The following is a 5,432-nucleotide window of genomic DNA, read 5'->3' on the forward strand; positions in this document are numbered from 1 at the left end:
AGAGCGTTTAGTAAAATATTCACCAAGAACACTTCCAGAATTCAGATTCATGAAGAACTCCAAAGGTTTGCAATTCCCATAAGGATTCAGAAATAAGACTTATTACAACAATCAACTCCCCTCCAGCAAATCTAGTTCTGCACTTATAAAACTTCCCAATTCTTTAACTGGATTTAAGTTATATCCAATCAGCAATTCTAAATGATATCCGCAACAAATACTGCAGTAACAGCTTATCAATCTTACACTTTAATGCCCTGTTAATGTAGTCTTGAAATTTTTCTGCTGTAATTGTGATCAACTGATTTAAGAACTTAAGTGCAACTACCCAATTCCAGAAATCAGCATCTTTTGCATTCTTGTTACATCAGCTTCCTGCTCACTTAAGCTTTTACTGTCCTGAAGTTTGCAAAAGAAAACTTGGCATAAACAACTTCACATCACTTGCAATTTCTCTGCATCTTAGTTGACAATTGTAGAAATCAGAAACATGTATGAACTTTCTTGATTACACAACCACTGAATTCCACATTGCTTCCACAGCACTAACAATCATTCTGCTGAAAAAAATTTTCTACTGCAATGGAGCTGGACAATTCCAACAATCTCTTTCATTGTTCATGTACATCAGCCTTGATCACAGAATCAGAGTTTTTGCGACTCACAGTTCCATTCCAGAAAATAATTTTCAGAGAACTTCTAGTTAAGGAGAGAATATCGCTTGGCAATGCAATAATTTTGAATATCAGCAGAATTAAAAATCAAAGTTCTGTTTGCAAGAATCAGCTTCAATTTCCATTTCAAAGCTTCTTCAATAGCAGCAAAATTTTTTTTTACTAACCACTGCCTTGCTATTTGACAGAAATTTAAACTTCTGAATATAGCACTTTTGTAATATGAAACCTTCAATTGCTGAAATGCTACACAACTTCTTCCATAATCTCAGCTCTTGTGTGAATATAGCACTGTTGTAATTAACATCACAACTAACCAAAACAAAACCCAAGAACAGAACTTTCCAATTCCAATTTTAATTACTGCACTTATTTTAGATTCTAATAAATCTGAATTCTGAATTCTGGATTCTGGACAACCATTGTCAAAAAGAAGATAAGAAGTTTGCTGTAGGTGTGTCATGTTCAGAAAGCTGCACAAAGAATTAAGCACACCAGAGATTGCAATTGGCACACAACACATTTAGGTTAATACATCAATTACAGCACTAGAACTCTTTCTGTTTAGAAGCTTGCGACAGAAATCCAAACTGTTTTGACAGAATTTTCTAGTAGTTGTCTCTGAAACTAACTACAATTTATCCTGAAGTTGTATACCTTCATAACTTAATTCAACATCATTTTGTTGCTTTTTCTGTCAAATTCCTGAAAGCATGCTCCTCAAATCTGCTAACTCAAGTTACAGAAAAAATTATTTCAGAAGTTCACATTCCAAGAGATTGGTTCCTTTATTGAATTCCAGCTTCTTAAGATCCTTAACAATTCATTCTCCAAAGATTTCCAAATTTGAACAATTCTAGCTTGTTGTAACTCATTTCTGAAGTTGGTACAGAAATGATACATTAATCTGCCAAAATTCTGCATTTTGTTCCTGCAGCTTTGTCCATCTCTGAAATCATATTCCATAAACCAATTCTGTTAAGCAAATCAATACCATTCAACATTTAATTTCTTGGTGTATCAATTCAAATAGGTGAAAATTCAGCTTCAATCAATTCCAACTCTAACTTTCTCCTACTGCAATAACAGTCCAAAACCCAAGCTGCTGATTTGATTCTGTTTTCAGCTTTCAGCTTTGTGTACTTGTTTGGTATCAAATTTCTTGTCTAAAAATCTTATAGCTCTAGAGAAGCAAGATAATCCTTTGTCAATACTGAATTAGCAGCTAAGTTTCAAAATTTTTAATGAACCAATGGCCGTGATTCCATTCTGCACAGCCACTGCTTAGTCATTTCTGCACATTCTGGTCTTTGTACCAATTGCCACCGTTTAGCCACAAGAAATTTCAATACTTCTTCATCTTGCCTCTTCAGAACCTTTACAATGCATATCTGAGAACTTTCCATTTCCCAGCAGCTTTTGCTCATCACGACTCTCATCCCAATTTGGCACCGAATTTACTCACAATTCTGTAAAATCTGCTATTCTGGAATTTCTACACTACAATTCTGTCATTACAGCAAACTTTTCCTTTTGTTCTCATTTTGTTCCATTTCCGATCTAACATTCCATTTCCTGGATTGAGTATCACTTCATAAACCAACAACCATCAATGACTTCTTTCATTCTTCTCATTTAACCAAATGCATCCTTTCAAGTACTATCAAGTGTCATTCCATTTCATACTTTTTTTTCCTTTCAGTAATGGAAATAAATCTTGGTAGAAGCTATTTATGGCCAAAATTCCATTTGTTACTTCACATTACAAAACTTCATGTAAGATTCTCCTCTCCTTGATGTCAATTCTGAATTTTTGATACTCCAACATCTCTCAACTTCAACTTCACAGACTTTCACAGTTCTGCATTTATCTCTCAGAATTCTAAATTTCAACTTGATAACTCATCTGATGCTATTGCCTTATCACTTCAAGCTTCAACAATTTATTCCTAAAGAACTTAACAATCATTAAATCAAATGATAACTTGAATTCCCATCTTGTTTTAGCCAATAACATCACTTATAAAGTTACTGAAAATCCAAAATTTCAGCAAGTTACTACAACTTCAGAATTCAGTTTTCATTTGTAAAGAATGGAAAGGAAGTAAACACAATTTGCTGCTAGAAATAAAGGAATTTCAATTCATTCTCAAGGGTTTCAAAGTTGATAACGAAAAGATTACACACTCTTGAAATCATGTAAACTCTATTCTGATTCCAGCATTGTCCTCACTGTCAAAGGTACCAATTGACGCCCTTTTCCTTCAACTTCTCAAGGTAATTGATACTCCATTCAAGTGCTTAGTCAGCAGCATTTGTTTCAACATCTTCTCAAATTTCAACTAAGCTACACTCATTTAAATCTTGCATTCTGAATTTTGATACAAACTGATACAAAATTTCAGCTCTGCCCATTTCCAATCTCTTGAATTTCTACAGATTTCCAATCTGATCCAATACTCCTTCTTACAATCAAATGTATCAATAATTCGAAAAAAACACACACATAGCCAACAACTTCCACTGCTTCTTCTTTTCTGCAGAATTCAAGCACACAAGAACTCACTCAAAGAATGAACATCTCCCCCACACTTAATCTTCATCCACATCTTGGTCAAGTTAATTCATCAAGCAATTAATCCAAAACACCAAGTGAAATAGAGCAACCAAAGATGATAAAAGGTTAAAATGCTAGATGAGAACATTTAAAGAAAATTGTGAAGAAAGAAATTGAAAATTACAAGGGAACAAGAATGACAAATATTCTTTATCTCCATGCACACAAATGCTATTGTGACCTTGAAAAGAAACTAAGCAAGTTCTAGAGTTTAATTTACTATGAGTGCATGTCACACAAGGAAAATAATGAAGTATAGGCTTTAGTGGTCCTCTCTAGGTATTTTCATGTACAATCAAGCTCAATTGATCAAATTGGATTCCACCACCATTTTAACCAGTATCATGTAAGTAAGGCATCCAACCATGTCAAATGACCTAAATTGATGATCAAATTTAAGAAGCTTTTACCATCTTAAAAATATTACTAGAAAATCCCCATGAAGGCTTTTATTCAAATGACATGCTATGTATACTAAACAAAATGTAAAGTATGAAGATAAAATGTAAAATGCAAAAACAAAGTGCAAACGCAAAGTATAAAACTAAAGAAACGTATAAAGAATTTATTAACAAGACATGAATTAAAATGCAAAAGAAGACTAAATTAGAACCAACTCCCCTTTCATTCCCGGTAGTTGAAGAAGGTTTAGAAGGAGTATCCATGCCGGTAGTGGAGTAATCAAAGTTCCACTCAAATTCTTTTTATTACTCATTTTTCCTTTCAAAATTCTTTCTGGAGGTCTGAGGCGGTTCAGTTTAAGCACCCACTCTGGAAGCTTAAATTCTCCTACACAATCAATAAAAGACAACCTCTCCCACACGCATGTGGGATTAAAAGAAAATAGGAGAACATTAGTGTGGGTAGAAAATATATCAATGAATGAATGACATTTAATAAAATCAATAAATGGTATCTCTATGAAATTTTCTGATGTATCACAAACAATACTTACCTTATCATGTTGAAAGGTACCTGGAGTGGTGATTATTACCTCTTCCTCATCAAATAAATGCTCAGGCTCTGGTTCTGAAGAATGTACAACTTCATGTGGTGATCCTTGGGTGCTTGGCTCCATAGCACAAGTCCCTACACTTACATCCTCTATTCTTAGTGATTCTTGAGGTAATACTTTCAGTAAGCATTCCCCTACACATAAGTCATCTTCTACATCAATACCTGCATCATTTACAACATCTAAAGCAACAACATTAGTAGAATCAGAAATTTTAACAACTACATCATCATCACAAATTAAACCAGAAAATTCTTGTGAATAAATGGAAGTAGGGTCAGGCCTGACAAAATCTCTACTATCCATCTCTCCACTACAGTTTCGTGCTTGTAACTGGTTGATGGATGACACAATTTCATCTAACTGAATCTGTATGTTCTGTATCCTCACAAATTGTTGCTCTTGATGCACTCTCATTTGTTGAATAACTTCATTACATTTCCAAACTGACTCTGCAAATTGTTCTTATACATCCTCATACTGATATTCAGGCGCATAAATCCCAGTCTGAGGCAGATAATAATAACTCTGACTCCAATCTCCAAAATACTGATAATATGGATCCATGGTAAAAAGAATTTCCTGTTCTTTCACTAAAATACTAGCAAATAAAATTAGAAGACTCAGGAACAAATAAAATCAAACACATGGATATATAAGCATGAAAGCAATCAAAATAATGAACAATCCTAAAATTATCAAACACCTCTACAATGTGTCCCCAACAACGGTGCCAAAAATTTGATAACGAGTCTGTCACACTTGTAAATCAAATTAACAATGTATTATTCACTGAACCCCTTAGCTACAAAATCATGTTGTAATAACGAGCCCAGGATCGATCTCAAGGAACAAACGGTAGGATGTAATCTAGGATTGTCATTTTATTCCTATTTTTGGGGTTTTAACATGTAAATGGGGGTTTGAACTTTAAATCCAAATTTAGCAAATGAAATGCAAGCAAATAAGAAACTACTCAACTGCTGAAATTAAAGCTAATTAAACTACATAAAACTAAATTACTCACTAGTAGTTAACCCTAAGCTAAAGCAAGATTAACAACAACTTTAAAACCAATTGAAACTAAATTACTCAAAACATTTGAATTAAAACAATTAAGCATAAA

This window comes from Zingiber officinale, chromosome 5A (assembly GCF_018446385.1).
Source record: "Zingiber officinale cultivar Zhangliang chromosome 5A, Zo_v1.1, whole genome shotgun sequence".
Lineage (NCBI taxonomy): Eukaryota > Viridiplantae > Streptophyta > Magnoliopsida > Zingiberales > Zingiberaceae > Zingiber > Zingiber officinale.